General features: G+C 37.0%; 1 long non-coding RNA gene across 1 annotated transcript; it reads left to right on the plus strand.

The window, feature by feature from the left end:
- The first annotated feature begins 11,876 nt into the window (after positions 1–11,876).
- LOC149791948 (uncharacterized) lies at positions 11,877–18,194 on the plus strand. The gene is made up of 2 exons (XR_016423452.1): positions 11,877–15,984; positions 17,385–18,194. It is a non-coding gene; the product is annotated as an uncharacterized LOC149791948 (long non-coding RNA).
- The last annotated feature ends 216 nt before the right edge of the window (positions 18,195–18,410 follow it).

An 18,410-nucleotide genomic window follows, 5' to 3' on the forward strand; every position in this document is an offset into this window, starting at 1 on the left:
AGGACCGGCACGGAAAACTAAAAACCAGTGATATCAAATGGCGTGAAATCATTCGTAGGGTTATTGGAGCCACTCCGGGTAACATCCCTGTGTTCACTGACAGCGGAAAAATCAGAGATTCGCTGATTTCAATCGCGGCGCTTCGAGATGACACACAAAAAGTGCAGGGGAACGTGTAGGGAAGACCGGTGATACAATGACAGGTGAACTCAGCATGAACGGCAACAAAATAGTGGTTTTAAGAGATCCAACATCCCTGGAAGATGCCGCAAACAAACAATATGTTGACGCAAGCGTTAGCGCCGTTGACGGTAAACTAACCACGTTGCGGGCAGAGTATGATGTTCACGTAAACTCGTTCACAAGACTTCGAAGAAACTTTCAAAAAACCGATGATACCACGGATAAGTTCTTTGGAACTCCTCCCGTCATCGACATAAAACTTTCTGATATCAAGACCAACACTGACACGATCAAACAAACACAGCAAAACATCGTAGCGGGGATTCCTGAGATCGTTAACAAAACCAGTTTGATTAATGTCCCCACTGGAGTTACTCCCGGGCATATCACCAACATAGTACACACGGTATCATCGGGATTCGCAACATGGTCCAAACAAACTAATACTATCAAATATACAGCAACAGCCACTGGAGTGTATAGACTGTCTGTGTTCAGTGCCGCTAAATTTGAAATCTTCACAACATATCCTTGGAGACATTCCACCAATAAGTATTCCGGGGTTGTGACTATCATATTAAACAAGGAAACCGAAGAAACATTTATACTGGAAGCCGCCGACAAGAAATTAACCGCAACATCTTACTGGTGGTGTTTGGAATTTGTAGCTGAAACGCCTCAATTGGTTACCACGTAAAATAATAAAATGGAATCAAAAACACAAAGTGTTTTGAAGTCAGCATCAACGACAACATTAGATGCGCAGCAATATAGATATGATCAAGTACGCGAATGGCATTCAGAGTTAAAAGATACTATTGGCAAGTGCACAACAAAGATAAAAAAAATACAAACGGCGTGTAACCATGTTAGACACAATAGTGTATTCGGTATCCGCGGTAGTTGTATCTACTGGGGTGCTATTATCAGCACTGACACCAGTGACAACTGCAATCGCGATTACATTCACAATTTCAACATCAGCGACGATTGCAGGAGTTGCTAATATCATTGCGAAAAAAATATCCTCGTGTACGCTAACAAAATTGCACGAATATGAAAAGTTAAACAGCGCGGCCACAAGCACCTACTCGAAATTGTCGTCGTTGATATCATCTAGCCTTGACTTTACAACAATATCAGATTCCGAATTCGCGCAGATGGCAGCCGCGTACAACGATTACACAAAGAACTTCGATTTGAAACGACAGCAGATAAATAATGACGGAATTACTTCAGCAGATAGTCGCAAATACAAGCCCGGCGCGAACATCTTTGTTAACAGTAACATCAACTAAGCCACAATTCAGTATTAATTTTCCAACTGCGATTCCAGTAAGCGAAATCACAATTACGAGTATATCACAGCTGGCCCAATATCAGAGAGAAATCATTTGGAAAATTGTCAGCAAATAATTCGTTTGTGTTTGCATATAAAAATAAACCCGATGGCACCCCAGACTGGAACGTCATTGTGTTACCAACCGGGTCTTATCAAATCGAAGAAATCAATGAGGAATTACAACGTCGAATAAAAAGAATCACCGGGAAGGAATCAAAAATAGAAATAACTGTTCATGAGCCAACGCTGTCATCCGCGATCGAAATAAACACCCCAGACTACGCCGTGGATATATACAACAGCTCATCAATGAGTCCTTCGATGACATACTTGCCGTGTACAGAAAAACACTACCGGAGCCAACTATCCTCAGACATAATAATAACACCGAAGGGCAAGGCCGGCATGTATCCCCGGGCATCGTAAATATAACCCATGTGGTCGCGGTCAGTCTTGTGTGTGTTGTCATTGATGGCAGTTACAGCACAGACACGACAGTATCAAATCAAGCCCAGCAAGGATTTATTCTTTATTCATTTACTCCGAAAGAACCACCTGGATTTCAGATTGTGCAAGAACCAATCAATCCGGACTATCTACGATGTCATAATCCATGGCTGACCAGAATAAATTTCGCGCTGACAGACCAGCGTGGGAATCCCCTTGATTTGCGAAATGAAACACTACATATTAGTCTCCTAGTGAAATCCTAGGATTTCCAAGTCCTAAGGACTTTCATCGTAAAACGATTTTCAATCCTGAGGATTTCCAATTACTAATATTATATTATAATAATGTCCTTGAAGAAAAAAATGTGATGATGATTTCATTGATGATGTCACTGACGACGACAGTGATGACGATTTCATTGATGATAGCAGTGATAGCAGTGATGTCACCGATGACAGCAGTGATGATCACAGCAGTGATGTAACTGACGACGATAGCAGTAATGTCACTGACGACGACAGCAGTAATGTCACCGTCAACATAAAAAATATTTCAATAAATTATTTTAAACAATAAAAAGATATATTGAAAATCGAAGATTTTTAGGATTGAAAATCGTTCAAGATTTCACAATTAATCAAGCAAGTATCATATAATGTATCACCGCGTGAAATGTTTCATACATAATAAAGAACTTCTTGATAGAGCTGTCAAAACCGGAAAAGTTACCCCGGAAAAAATAATTGTTGATATATACGGTCATGACGATTTTATACTGACTGATGCACAACTGCAAGTATTGATAAAAGATCATGTTGTGATCACGCATTGCGATATACATCAAATCCTCGAGTATATACGCGTATTTAGATCGATAAATCTATAGATTAGATTTATATATATCTTAAATATGTACCACCACACAGATGTTTTTGTGTATGACAAACAAGCACTCGAGCAAGCAGTTAGGGCTGCATTTGCACAAGAAGAAATTAACTTTAAATTGCTTATTGATGAATACGGAGAAGAAGATTTCTTACTAACACAGCAACAGTTGGATAATCTCAGACGCGAGCATATTACCGCAATAGTATGTGACAGAGATCAAATTCTCAATTATGCACACTCCTGCATTGAACCCAACCGACTAATCACCTTGATTTCGTCATCTTGATTTTGTTGTCCCGAGACTTTGTTGTTATCTTGATAAAATCCTTGACTTTGTCACTTTGATTTCATCAAGGAAGTAAAAAAGTAATATATTTTTTTTACTTTCGATTTCATTTCCAAGTACTTGATTTCATCAAGGTGACTTCCAAGTAAAATCCTTGACTTCGTCCCTGATTTCATCAGGATGAGGTATTTACTTCCTCGTCAGTGACTTCGTCATTGACTTTGTCCTTGATGAAATCAAGGGACATACAATGTTTCAATTTTCAAACGCGAGTATTTATTATCTTTTTTGTTTCATACTCGGCTGCCAATGCCAACCTAATTTTTTCAATTGCACGAGATAGTGAAACAAATTCATTTATTTGTGCTTCTTCTTCTACTGTGACCAGCGATTTATACAAATTATTTTGAATTTTTTTTATGAATCGATATTGAGCAGGAAGAATATAACGCCCTGCGCGTTTAGCTTCATGCAATGATTCAAAATCGGACATAATTGTTTAAGGATTTAGTGATAAATTAAATCCTTGTTCTTCTAATTTTTTAATAGCAGCAATCACATTATTGATATTTTCTTAATTCATATATATATAAATATTATGTATTTGAAAGAAAAAAAAATAGACACCACATCTCCTTTGAGCCTCTACTGTGTCTTATAACATCCTACCAAACTCAGGAGCGGAAACACGACCCCCATGTGAGCCCCTAACCTGTCAAATAACAGTCTAGAGAGCCCAGAGGGTGTGTTTGCGAGAGACGAGACATTCCCCGTATTGAACCCCTAGCTTACCTGAATGATATGCTAGCATGGTTCATATAGGGACAACACACAACATGTAGTATTTACATCTGTAAAGCTTCTAAATTGCCACCGCGTTTTAGCAAGCTTACAGTAGTATTTTACACTATATAACTTAATTCTAACTTATCCTAGGATTGTAAAACTTCTAAATTGCCACTGCATTTTAGCAAGCTTACACAGTAGTGTTGTAGACATATAGTATTTACATCTGTAAAACTTCTAAATTGCCACCGCATTTTAGCAAGCTTACAGTAGTATTGTGCAGACATATAGTAGTAACTAAGGACAGCACAACATATAGTAAGACGACTTATCCTAACGGAGTCATTTTCTACACTCAACAGCGGGACAATACCATCCCGAAAATCAACCCCTGGATGGACGCAAAAAGCATCCGCCATGGGCGGATATGACGGGATGGTATTGATTGCTGTTGAACTTCGAAGACTCCGTCTTCTAATAGGATCGTATCGTATATAAACCGACTGATACTTAGAAGCTCAAAAATAGCTCACACGATGGGCGTGACTTGTTTAAAATGTTTTATTTGTTTTTTTCTTAAATATGATCATGTGGAAAATACAGATGAACCATAACCCCGAACAAGTGTAATAAAATAAAGATTTTATCCGCAAAAAAAAGATAAATAGACAATTACGCCTTTGTCAAGGATAAAATCATTCTTGACTTTGTTAAGGAATAAAGGGAAGTTATTTACTTCCTTGTACACAGAAAACAGTCTGCTCGTAGTGGTAACAGACAGTTAACAAATTCTGAATTGAATTTTAAGCACTGATTTATGAAAATACTGACAAACGCGAGACTGTGACGCAGTGTGTATACAGTTGGCTCTAAAAAAATACCGCGCTGGATAAATTTACCTGTCAAGGAGTGCACAACACTTCCTGACAAGGGGAAATAATTGTATCATTGACTTTTACGCAGTCGCTGTAGAGTTATCTCCCATTAAAAACTGCAGGATTATAGAAGTACCTAACAATAATAAAAAGTAATCCTTTCCCTGTTATATTGTTTTGACAACGCGGATTTATATACATTTTCTGCGACTTTTCGTACTGAAGCCACAGAAATATCAAAATGCTTACTGGCTGCATTCATCGAATGAAATGTTTTTTGTTCTTTTGTATTTAAATTTATGGAAACAACCTTCATGGCGTATTTACTATAACAACCAGTGTTTCCGAATTGACAGTTCTCGCGCTGTGTGACAACTCTCAGACTGGGTAAATTATTATTAAGTTTCTGTCCGTCAATGTGATCAATCACAAGATTGTCTTTGATCTCTCCATGGAAACGCTCGAACACGAACCTATGATTACAATAGCTTTTATTCCCAGTGCCGAATTTAAGATAACCAGTATTATTAACTGCACCAACTGGTTTTTTCAGCCTACAGTGTCTGACTATTCCCTCGCGAGATGCTTCGTAATTTTCGATGGTTGGATGTGGAACAAATTCTTGGCTCATTTATATAATAATATATTTGTCTAATTTATAATTTGTCTGAAAACTTAGTTATATAATCACGCTTGGATTTCAGCGCATCTCCATTATTTTTTTTATTGTAGTATCGCTTGAGTTCACGGTATCGCTTTCCTGCGCAACCCGCACACAACTGCGTTTTACCTCTGACCCCAATACCACATCGAAGGCATGGTATTGGTCCTGTGCTTCCTCGTTTGATGCTTTGTAGGTGTTCACCGTAGAATTCCTTCCTGCAGGATTTATTACAGACTGTTACAGATCCAACTTTTAACCACTTGCAATTATTCATTTGTATATATAATATTTCTTATTTAAATATTTGTCTTAAATATAATACGGAGGAGTTTTCGAGGTTATCTGCAGTTGGCGCCGGGAGATTCGATCTTGATAGACTAACCCGGGACTTACGACGACAATCCTTGACTGATCTATTTAATATTATCAGGAATGCCAAAAAAGAATTCCGCGACGACGGCGCATCTCACGTGTGGTCGTCATTTAAAATGATCCGCGACGATTCTGTCAATGTCCTTGACAAAGTCATCGATGCTACAATGAATGATACACGAGCAAAAATAATTATTGATTATTTCCCCCTTGATAAACATCAAGGTGGTCGGAAATATTTTTTCAAAATAAAATTTATTGTGCAAGCAGATTCCGATACTTGGATTATCCGTGACAAACTCGACCCTGTTCTTGCTAGCGGAAAGACCATTCTGTTAAGTAAAGACTCCAAACCAGGAATGCTGACCGGGATTGATAAACCGTATTACGCTCGAGCGTATCCTGTGATCGCAGTCATTTATGGAATCTATCCAATAAAAAACCAAAAATTGATAGACTTACCCCGATGAGAACGTCGTTGGCGCTGAATTGTGTAGCCGAGCGAGTAATGGAACATTTTAAAAATGCGATGCGCGGAAACGGTTTGACTGCGTTAAGACGGTCCAAGATAACAGCGTGGGCTGAGCGGGTCAAACACACAGGAGCGTCAATAAACGATGTTGCCAAGCTAGAAAGCGCATTAAGATTTCCCATAACCGTAACAACGATAACAAAGGAAGTATTATACAAATCAAAATATAATCGATACGGGGCTCCAATAAATATCATTGATCATAACGCTCATGCTTGGACTAACGCAGTTACGATATTTCCGCGGGATCGTGTTGTGAAATATTATTCGGGAAATATATTTGATGCTATCAAACAGATAAGCAAAACCGACCCTGTGTCGATGTGGTTGTTTAAAAGCTCTGAAGATTCCGAGTATGATCAATTTGTAAAACCCAACGGTGAATTATACCGGACGGAGTCGTTACAACAACAAAATGATAAAACTCGCAGAAAAATATGTGAAAATCGAAGAAAACACCGAGCAGTTATTGGTTAATTGTTTTACAATTCCGAGTGTTGCCGCTCACGCTGCAAGAGAAAGAAATTCATGGAGACCAACCCGAAGTCAGTTTCTCTCGGATATACAATTAAGTTGTGTCGAGTATGGACATGGCGGGCTGTGGAATACCCGGTATGACTACCGGGATATGATTTCCGTGGATATGATCCCGTGTTATCCGGGAAGCTTTCTCGGGATGGGCGAGTGCCGCGAATACCTTAAGCGATTTGGACATCCCACGAACTCGATGACACGAGTTGCTAGAAACGGTCCTTTACCCGATTTTGACTTGACAGGATTTGCTCGTGTGACTTCGTTTGAATTTGCCGCGGGACTTCATCCGTGCTGTTATGTTTGGTTTGGCAGACACTTCAGTGAAAAGCGCTGGGTACCAATAGTGTTATTGCGATATATGCTTGACAGCCGAATACTGGTATCGTTGACTGTCAGTGAAGCAATCATATCATATCGACCGCAGACCTCAGTTTGGTTACCAACACCGGAGCGTATCAGTCTCGATGAAGTTATTAGCGAGTATGCACGAGAGAGTCCAAATACTCCCATGGATGTCATTATCGGTGAGGCTCCTAAAGTTCTCAAGATCAAACTTAGCAGTTGTGAAAAAATAGCAAAAGATCTCGGACGAAGAATAATCGGTAAATTTACTCAAGGTGGTGCATATGATCATAAGCTACATCACTCGCGACTGATTATCGATGACGCTTAATTAAATTTTATATTTGCTGATGCCGCTGAGAGAAATATATTTTGTAATCGGGAGGACGCTTTCTTGTCAGACGGGAAAAAGTTGGGCGCAGTTGTAAGTTATATCGACGGAGAATCGCCTTAATACACACATTTAAGATCTTCGATGCTGGCTTATGTTTCTATAAATTTGCTATCAATGATAAATCTATTTCCTAACACCGCAGTTAGAGTTGCAACGGATTCATTTTATATCAATAAAAAATACTTAGAGTCACTGGCTCGTTTTACAAAGAAAGTCGAAGACTTTTACGATGAATCATGGAGATCATGGAGAATAAAAGCGGAGATGTTACATGAATATTGTGAATCCGCTGATGTTACAATTAAGGATAATTATTGGAAATCAGAATTATCAGAAATGTCGAACGCACCATCTGTGCATGATCCAATCACCACACAAAACCGTTTATTTGAACGGACCGGGTGGGTCTGGTAAGACAACTCGAGCGATTGAATTATTTCGAAATTCAGATATGATTGTGCTAACACCTACACACAGGCTTGCCAGGGAGATGAAACAACGAGGAGTCAATTCTTGTACTTATCACAGCTTTTTCAAATACAGCGGCGGTGTGTGGACGTCAGATCGAATGGGAACAAAATATATTCCCGAGAAAATAATTTGGGATGAGATATGTACGGTGCCGTTGGAAACGTTAAAAACGTTTCTTGATTGGCTGCTAACAGCGAATACTGCAGTGATAATGTGCGGCGATCACTGTCAGCCACGTCCGTTTGTCGGCGTATCTCCACATTCGTGGTTAAAAGATTTTGTTGATTATTATGAAGAAGTGTCTGATGATCATAGAGCACTTGATGCAACGTTGAAGGAATTTAAAACATTAATCAGATTACAACCGAATAAAATTCAATGTGAAATTATGCGCGAGATGATTCCTGAAACTTCAATGACTTTTGGAACGCGTGGAAACCAAACGATTTGATAGTGGCAAGTAGAAAGATAGTCAGAGACACACTTCAACAACAGCTATTTCAGTTACAACAAGAAATGTTTCCAATGCAACCAGTGCCGTTATGTTATGGACCAGCTGATACGCGGTTACAGAATATAGATGTTGATATTCCTGGGAAAACAGAGAAACGGAATTTAGTACTGAATGATAGTGTGTTAGTTGATATTAATGCTGTCAAAGATGCACTAAAAATGAACAAATCCCCGTGGACGCTGGGATACGCAATGACAATTCATTCATCTCAAGGACTAACTATCAGTGATACAACTGTCTGGATTGTTGATGATCGAATCGAATGGTCAAACTTGGTCTACTTGGCTGTGTCCAGAGTCAGAAGAATATCTCAACTGCGAAGAATTGTCTTGGAAGATTCAATAGCTGATAAAATTAATAATGAAAACAACAGCGACATGATAAAAAGAAAACTCGCTGGTTACAAACAAAGTGACCAAACAAATAATCGCGATTTCGACCTCGACGATGACTTCGTTGTTGCGCTGAAACAACAGCAGAATAATCACTGCGCGAGCTGTAATTGTATAATGCTATGGCAGTATTCGAGTAATAATCCAAGACAATTCACCGTAGTGAATCCACGTTGAGGAGCAGTTGAATCCAGCCTGTAGATTGCTGGTCTACCAGTGGATCTTGTTATGTTAGATATCTTGTGTGTGGTAACACTCCAAATAGGATCAGTCGCTCTTCGTTTACCGCCTTCAAGTTCACCTGGTTCATATAAATATCTTACAGTGACATTACCCAGTATTGGCTGCGCTGAAGAATCACATTGCACGGGTATATGTTTTTTTTGTGATCGCGATGGCAGGTTTCATGTTGGTTGTTCGAGTTATTTCATTATTTAGCGCAGCTATCACACTTGGTAATCTTGCAACCCATTCACGAGATCTCGTATCCTGAATAAATTCCTTCGCGTACTGATATCCAAGTAACCGCTCAGCAAGTGTTCGATTAAATCGTTCAACAATGCCTGATCACGGTGAATTTCAGTATGCCCTCGTCTGATGGTGACATTATGTTGCTTCATCAGCGATGATACTGCACCTTGAAATTCTTTGCCAGGATCAACTTGTAACAAATCCGGCCATTGTAGAGGTCCTCGTTGATAAATTCGTTCAAACGCAGAAGCAACCTCAGATGCTGTTTTAGTTGTTAAAGGCACAGCATCTTTGTATCTACTTGCAACATCAACTACAGTTAACGCGTACTTGTATGTGTTTTGACGTCTCCGGATTTTAATAGTATCGTGTGGCAGAAATAATATATCAGCCTGATGAACTTCATTTGGCACACTAACATTGAAATGCGCAAAGTGAATTTGTTTAGGACGCGGCAGATAAATTTGCCATATTGCTTGTCGGGATAACCACTTTTTAGCAGTAACTCTCGTAACTTTTGCTCCTTCAGCGAGTTTACTAATTGCTGCGCTACCTCTCCAATATCCGCTTGGGGAATAATAAATCGACTTATTATATACCAGCACCTAGCGCTAATTTACCTTTCATTGCGGATTTTATTAACCAGGATGCTAACTTTTCTTTGAAAGATTTATCAGTTATGGCATTTAACGCGTGAATTAATTTCACATCCGCGAGATTGCGCTGTTGCAAATCCTTACTTCGGTAAGCTACATCATGATCATGACACGCCTTATCAATAGCGTTTATCGGATACTCACCTGGATTGGGCTGATTCTGGTCATTAAGTCTGATATCAAGTCGGGTTCCAGGACCACAGTAATTATATCCTGGAAGATGTTTTTCTCCTGGGTATTTAGCCCACGGAGCTTCTGGCAGCGCTGTTAACTTTGCTGCGATATCACCTCCTTTTTAAAAAAATAAATTTAAACTTTTTTGTACCGCATCGTTCACACTTGCCTGTAAGCGCAGATCGATTATTTTTTGTTGTAATCGTTGTTATGTCCGCAGTTAGGGTACGTGTTCTACATTTCACACAATATAAATCCATATTATTTTATGATATATCTAATGGAGATTACTGACTTTTCTGCTACAAAACGACGAGAGCCAATCAAACATAACTCAGTGCTACCAAATTCTGTCCGAATGATTATTATAGGCCCATCTGGGTCGGGTAAGACGCAGTTGTTACTTAATTTAATAATGAAGTGGATGAAGTGGGATAAGTTGTATTTGGTAGCTCCATCTGTGGACGATCAGCGATGCTACAGCGTGCTAAAAGATTTTAACGAGAATGCAGCGTCGATAAACGACGGTGATGATATTATTGAATTTATTACTGACATCGATGAGTCGCCGGGTATCGATGATAATGACGGGAGCATCAATAATTTAGTCGTGTACGACGATGTGATGCTGGACAAACAAACAAACCCTGCCAGGATATTTTTCACGCGGCAGACATAAAAACGTGGATGTGATTTATGTAACTCAACGATATACACAAATTCCGAAAGTGATCAGAGATAACTATAACATTCTTGCGCTGTTCAACGGCGTTGACATACACACGTTGCGAAATATACATCAGACTTGGTGCAGCGGCGACATGGACATAAATAAATTCAGAAATTTCTTTAGTCGTGCTCAGGCAAAACCACACGGATTTGTAACAATAAATTTACATCATCCTCGAACACGATATCGAGTTGGGTTAGATACAATTTTCAGCTAGACAGCAGCAGAGAGGGCGACGACTGGCAAACCCTACCAGGATATTTTCCAGGGGCAGACACAAAAACACAGAGCAGCAGAGAGAGTGACGACGCCACCGAGTGTTTTCGCGAGATACCCCTGTGCTAACATAAATAGTTGTGTAGGTAGATATTTTCATGAGATAACACTTCAAGTCAGCGGAGAAAGCCTATTTTGTCATGTTTTTCTGACTAGAAGGGTTTATTTTGTGAAAAATAATATCTCTATCTAAAATGTCCTCGATAGAAGGCTCTGTTAAGCGAAATACTTTGTGGGATTCACTCTCTCTCTGCTGTTCGATTTCAAAAACGAGAACGTTTAATGTTATAAAAAGTGCACAGAACTAATTCAATTGGATCATTGATTTATAATTTCTAACTTGACTGTGACCAGAATGATACGAATGCTGGCAACCCACTTGGGATAATGGAGAAATTCTGCCAGTCATTAAATATTCATTTATGCAAATAGTTTGGTTGAAACTTTGGTTTTCATTGGACATTGTTTTTTTAAAAAATAACATTGACATTGAGACTTGTGCTGCTAGAAATTTAGTATTATGTTATCAGACGGGTAGTGTATATACTTTAACCGTTACTAATAATTCATTGTTCGTTTCATTTCAGCGCTGGTAATTACATTTTATTTTGTTTACTGCTACAATTTTTAAAGTACTATTTGAAATTAGACCGCCATTGGTGGCGTTATCAATTTTCGTGGACTGGTTGAATTGCAAAGTTATTTCGCTAGTAGTTTTAGTTTTATTATTATTATTATTAATATCATAACCGTATCTATGAATTCTTTGTACGTTTATATTTTTTAATAGACACGTTTTTAAATTAAAATTGAAATTAAACGATACATTTATACGCCTAATACCCATTTATGACCGTTATCAGTTTTCGTGGTTTAGATCGCATTATTTTATCTGCACGGCAATACTCGTAGTAGTATGTATACTGACACCGTTACTAAGATATAAGTTACATTTTATTTGGGTACTGGCAATTACATTTCTTTCCGATTAATCCACTTTAAGTTTATTACCGTTATTAGTTTTCGAGGACTGTTAAAAAAAAAATCACTGAAAAACCCACAGGGCTCGTATCATTACTTACAACTGACCTGTCATACATGTGCTATATAGTAGTTATTATATAGTACATTAGTCCGAGTTTCCTCTAACCATTGCCACCCCATTTTTGATATTTGGACAGTTATATTGGGATGTAGGGTCCCTACACCCCAACATAAATATCTAAATATAAAAAATGGGGTGACAAGGGTCAGAGGAAATAGTACATGTATGACAGGTCAATTGTAGGTACCGATACGAGCCCCTGCGGAAAAACCAATATGGTATGGCCAAGCTTCTGACGATATTGGTTCTATGGTATCTTGATATTTGAACTTTTTGGTAGGTATTTATTTCATCTATTACACCACATATCGTGTACTTATATATACTATATGACCATAGGTTACTAGTTCTGCATCACCAGTTTATTTTGGGAAAATGTTGGGATTGCTGATGAGTACACTATTTTATAAATAAACCCATGAATATTACTGTTTCAAAATAATATCCTTAACCTATGTTTTTAGATAGAATCAAAATCTTCTTAAAATTGCTATCACTGTAACAAATTGTTTAGCCAGTTTGTTGTTTGATAATGTCCAGTGATGTTATACAAGAGTTAGATCACATGATTACTGATATGGTCAAGGACTAGGAGATCGAATCTATGGTAGCATATAAGAGTCAAAATGTGAAGCATGTTAATGTCGTATTTTGGTGGCTTTCGCAGTTAACAGGTGTTGACTTGAAAGCTGCATTGTACACGATTTATTACTTTTCATTGGAACACCAGTTGTTGTTCAAACAGTCTTAGGTTGATATGTACTTTCATCCTGATCTTGATTGTTCATTCTCAGCAACAATCACAGAGCAACTCCAGTCATCGTGGGTGGTTATTTGCAAATGGATTTTTTTAATTCTTTCTTATAAGTTTATGTTGCTGTATGGCACAGGTGGCATGATGAGTGCCATAGAATTAGCATCCATTTTTGAAGTTGATTACACTTTGTGTAACACATACATTAAATTTCCAACATTAATACAAGTATATGCCATCATCAGATTATTTTTTGTTGTTGGTCTTACTGCGATATCTTAGTAACTCTCCTTTCATAACTAGGACTGTACATAACATCTGTTTATTGTTTGTTTCCCACAGTCATCTGACTTATAGTGGAAAATAAATTCATTTTAATACAAACAACAACAAACAGACTTAAATTATATCTTGAGGGTCATTGTTTTTATTAACTTATTTGCTGATTGCAGACTTCATGACCTGAAATATCATAGCACTCATGTATAGTAGAGAACAGAAAATCAAAACAAAAGGAAAGAAATAATTGAAATTTTTAATCGTTTTAAATCAAAAACTGAATTGACTGATTCTCATAAATTCTGTCACATAACTACACAAGTTTTAAGACCCTTTTTGGTCTGCTTAAATGATAAATATACATTATACAGCTACATCACTCATCTGTGTGTTACCGTAGTAGTTGTAAAGACTTGGCAGGGTCTATATACTGGTCCAAATCTGCCCATATCCTTTATGTACCAAAATCCATCCAAAAACCTCCTAAAACAAACATTTTACAACCTTGATGGTAATCGTATTGATATTTTACAGTCGGCTGATCATTAACATCAGAAGTCTGTTCAGCGGATGCATAAAGTTGAATGATAACTGTGTCAGTGCTCATCCATATCTGGTAACAGTAACAATCAGTACTGTTCGAGTTTTACATATAACATGTCCATATAAATGTACATTTGCCTGTATATTATAGTATGTGTTTTAGATTTTTAACATAGCTTTAACAATTTTTAAGTCATATCGCTATGATGTCTGCAGTGGCAGTTTATAGTGATGTCTAGCACTGGTGCATCATTCCCCAGACATGTAGCATCATCTCCCACCAGTCACATTATCCTGACACCAGGCTGACCAGTCCTAACACTAACTGCTTGATGCTGAGCGCCAGGCGATGCTGCTGTTAGTACCATTTTTTGAAGCCTTTGGTATGACTCATTCGGGGTTTGAACCCACGACCTTCCACATCCGAGGCGGACGCTCTAACCACTAGGCCACCAGAGCCGTCACCTGTATATTGTATAATAATGTATGTACTGGTTAATCTTGTGATAATGACAATATTAGTTCATTCTGTCGCTTTATTTTTTCTGTGACACTTATAGGTCGTGCATAAAGTATGAATTCATTGAGTGGAGGTGGGGGAGTGTTGAAAAAATTCAAAAAGCATTAGCCTGTGTATGTGGCAGTGTGACTGCTAAGTATGTTCTGCAGTGGTAGGGGTCAATATTTCTTGATAACTGTGATGTTTATAAAGAGTAGTCAAGTCAGAAACATAACTAGCAGATGAGTTAGATGCAAAGTGGCTGGTATGCCATGTCAGGCAGAGTCAATATCTGCTTAAAATTATGAAGTGTGATATGTTGTAGTTTTATTGCCCATGGTGCACTTTGTGGAAGACGTATTTTCCTCTTCATTTTCTGATATGACCAGTTATTTTATCTCATGATTCCAACAGATTATGCATTCCAGAGCCTGGTGCCTCATGCGAATTTGTGAAGCCATACCTTGCCAGACTGGGACAGTATTGCATTTGGATAGACACATGGATTGCCTTTTTGACACCTATTGTCCTTTACTTTTATAAGAGTGAGATTCAGAGGTGTGTCTTAAATTTATTACTCATCCTAGGCCAACATGAAATGTCACATGATCACACACACCTTACAAAAATTGTCACCCGAGAAAAGAACTGTTATTTTTCATGATTTGGATGATACCGAAGCTGATGATAATAATTTGAGGTCCAGTCATTCCAAATGATGATAAGGCTGATAATATTCCAATTTTCCACAGTTGATATCAAAATTTTAGTCACTGGCTGATACTTGACTATTAAAGTTAAGGTCTACTAAATATTAGCTGCTGTCACTTGTTTAAAACTATTATTAGAGATATATATTTACATTTTCCTTAGAAAAGTATTGGTTACAATTTCTGTAAAATTCAAGCTATGTATCACTATTATAGTTGATGTTAATACTTTCCTACTTTCATTTTCAAAGTTTGTTTTACATGGTATTAATTTAAACCTCTGCTTATTTTTAGTGACTGTACTAATAACTTCATCTTTTAAAATTCAATTGTCCCAGCTATTCTTGGAAAGGGGGTGGTGACTCAGCAATGTACATACAAAAGGATGGCATACAAAAATGTATGCTTTGCAATGAGTAATGGGAAAGTGGGTAAAAAATCACCAATTGTTTGCATATGTACTTTAACTGTTCTTGGGTAAAGTTATTGGATCAATTAAATGTTTTAACAGCTGACCATAATGTCATTATAGTTCATTTGTGCATGAAATATCATTTTACATTATAACTATTTTCTCTTCTTTTTGTTAACTTAGTTTGCAGATTAGTGTAGATTTCAGCTGATTTTGGTAATTATGTGGACTTTTACAAATGGGCCTTGTCACCTGATAGTCGAAAAGATGTTAACATGACCATTCCTCTGATAAAGGTGTTTAGATGAGTCAGCGGCTAAGGACAAGCTGAAAAATGTGATGCTGCAAAGGTATATTTTGCATTTGATATATCATAGATGACTCGTATCAGCATCCATACTAGAAGTATGGGTGTGACTGACTATCCCATATTCTGCATGAGACATAAAAAGCTATCTAACGTTGTCTGCCACGTCTCATAACATATATGCTATACATTAATGTGTATAAGGGGAAATATTATTTATTTTGTAATAGAGTGGGAACATTTTAATTTGTCATAAAAAATGGTACATTTTCCTTTCCTTAAGCTATGGATCGGCATTTTGAATTATGTATTATTTTTAACATTAACATAAAAAATTTGCAATATTTTTGTGATTACTCCAATACACTAAATCGTTTAACCTTCTATTTGCAACAATTATTAATTTTTCCTACAAACACTAAAGGCATCACGTACTGCATTTCTGGATTAAACACATTAATTCCATTATGTCTTAGATATTTCACTTTGAATTGTTCGCATGTAAATACAAGTTATTGCACACATATTGTATTGTTATGTGCAGTATTAATTTTAATCTTTATTTGGGGGGGGGGTATTCGTAGTGATGATTTAGTATCATTTAATAATCAGCTTTACATGCTGGGTATGCAGATGAGTTTGAATGTTTATAAACCACTGTTGCTTTTAATTACTGCTGTTCTAGTATATTGATAGTCTCTGTACCACAAGTAGAGCAAACTTTTACCTAAAGTTTGGAGTGAAAGCAATTTTTCATTGTAAGTAATAAGTACAGAGAGAGAGAGTGACTTCACAGGCACTGGCTTTACTGAGAGAGAAAAACTTAGCATGATGTATCCCAAAAGATTACAGTCTACCAAAGAATCTTACAATTGCTAGTCACGAAAATATATCATGTGTTAATTCTACCAGAGACAAAGAACTCTTTCGTCCTGCGTCCAAAAAGCTTAGAAATAGACAGTATTGTAATAAGTCCCAGGTGAAATCAAAGCACAAAGTACTGTGATAAAACTTCATGTAGCAACACAGTTTTGATTCAAAAAGATGCTTTGTTACTGACTGTGCACAGCTTCTAACTTACAGACAACTGTACCAAAGTGACACTGTTACAAAGAGTAACTAAAATACCTTCCAATCAATAAACAAACATTATGATTACACTATTGGGCCAGCAGGAGGGGGGTATATGTTAAGAAAGGTAGGGACTAAATTCTGAGTACTGACTTAATGTTAACTCAGATGTAAATTTTAATCACCTAGATTTTCTGATAGTTACAAATAGACTTGGTACCTCTTTATGCAATTAAATGTGACCTCTGCTTTATGTTGGTGAAATAAATTATGTAAGATGGGTATGTTTTGATTCCTTTTTGTTTCCACCAATGGTATGCAAGGTGTTCAGACATCTAATGCAAAATGTTTCTTTTTCTTTCATTTGTTCAGTGATCCAATAAAGGCAGTGGGCAATCCGGAAGGATTACATCATCAATGGTAAAGTGAAATGCTGCGTTACCAGATTACATTCAATTTTTTTGGGTAAGTTAATCAGAATGACGAATGTTGATTTGGATGTTAAGATTTTTGTTTCTTGAACACACTTTGCAGTCATTCAGGTTCAGTTGTATGGATAACACTCTAATTGCATGTATTTGAATGCAGTTAAAGCAAGTTTTGGTCTGAATTTAAATTATGCAAGTTAGAGGCATCATTTGTCTCAATAGCAGTGTAAAGAGCATTGTAGACAGCACTTTGATTTTAGTTTACTTTTTTAACATAAAATTTTATAGTTTAAACTGCTGAAAAAAATTAGTTCAGTTTATCAGTGTTCAATGTTGATTCATTATAAGGTATATATTTATGGGATACTTTTTGTCTTAGTATTATATAATCGAAAAATTAAACTTACATTTGAAAAATCTGCTACATTTCAGAGCAATTTAGAGAGAAAATTGGGGTGGTTCTAATAAATGGATGATCTATTTTGAACATATACATTATTATTATTGCAGAGGCTTCATTGTTTATCAATATTGCTATAAATTAGTGCTACTTGACTTTTAATAATAACTATATATTGAACCCAATAAAATAATTATTATTTCCTGTACTAGAACTTATGGTGAAACTTTTTTACACCTAGGTCATATGTTCCAAGACTTAAAAAGTGAAATAAATTTGTTTAATTTGTACCCCCATGTTTCATTAAAATTGATAAACAAAATGCTTATTTGATAATAAAATGAAAGAAATTAACATTGTATTGTTATCACTTATTCCTTTCTTTTTTCCATCATGAGCATTAATGAAAATGTATCCACAAAGTCCATACATGTAGCGTAGACATCTATACTGTAGCATGTTCCACTTACATCAGATTACACAAGACACAATATTTACTGACATGAACATAGAGAAACAAATCATGTTTGGTTGTACTCTCAAGTTTGAATGTGTTATCTGATTGAAAAC

The sequence above is a fragment of the Sinohyriopsis cumingii genome, chromosome 9, assembly GCF_028554795.1.
Source record: "Sinohyriopsis cumingii isolate HCF-2022 chromosome 9, ASM2855479v2, whole genome shotgun sequence".
NCBI classification, from domain to species: Eukaryota; Metazoa; Mollusca; class Bivalvia; order Unionida; family Unionidae; genus Sinohyriopsis; species Sinohyriopsis cumingii.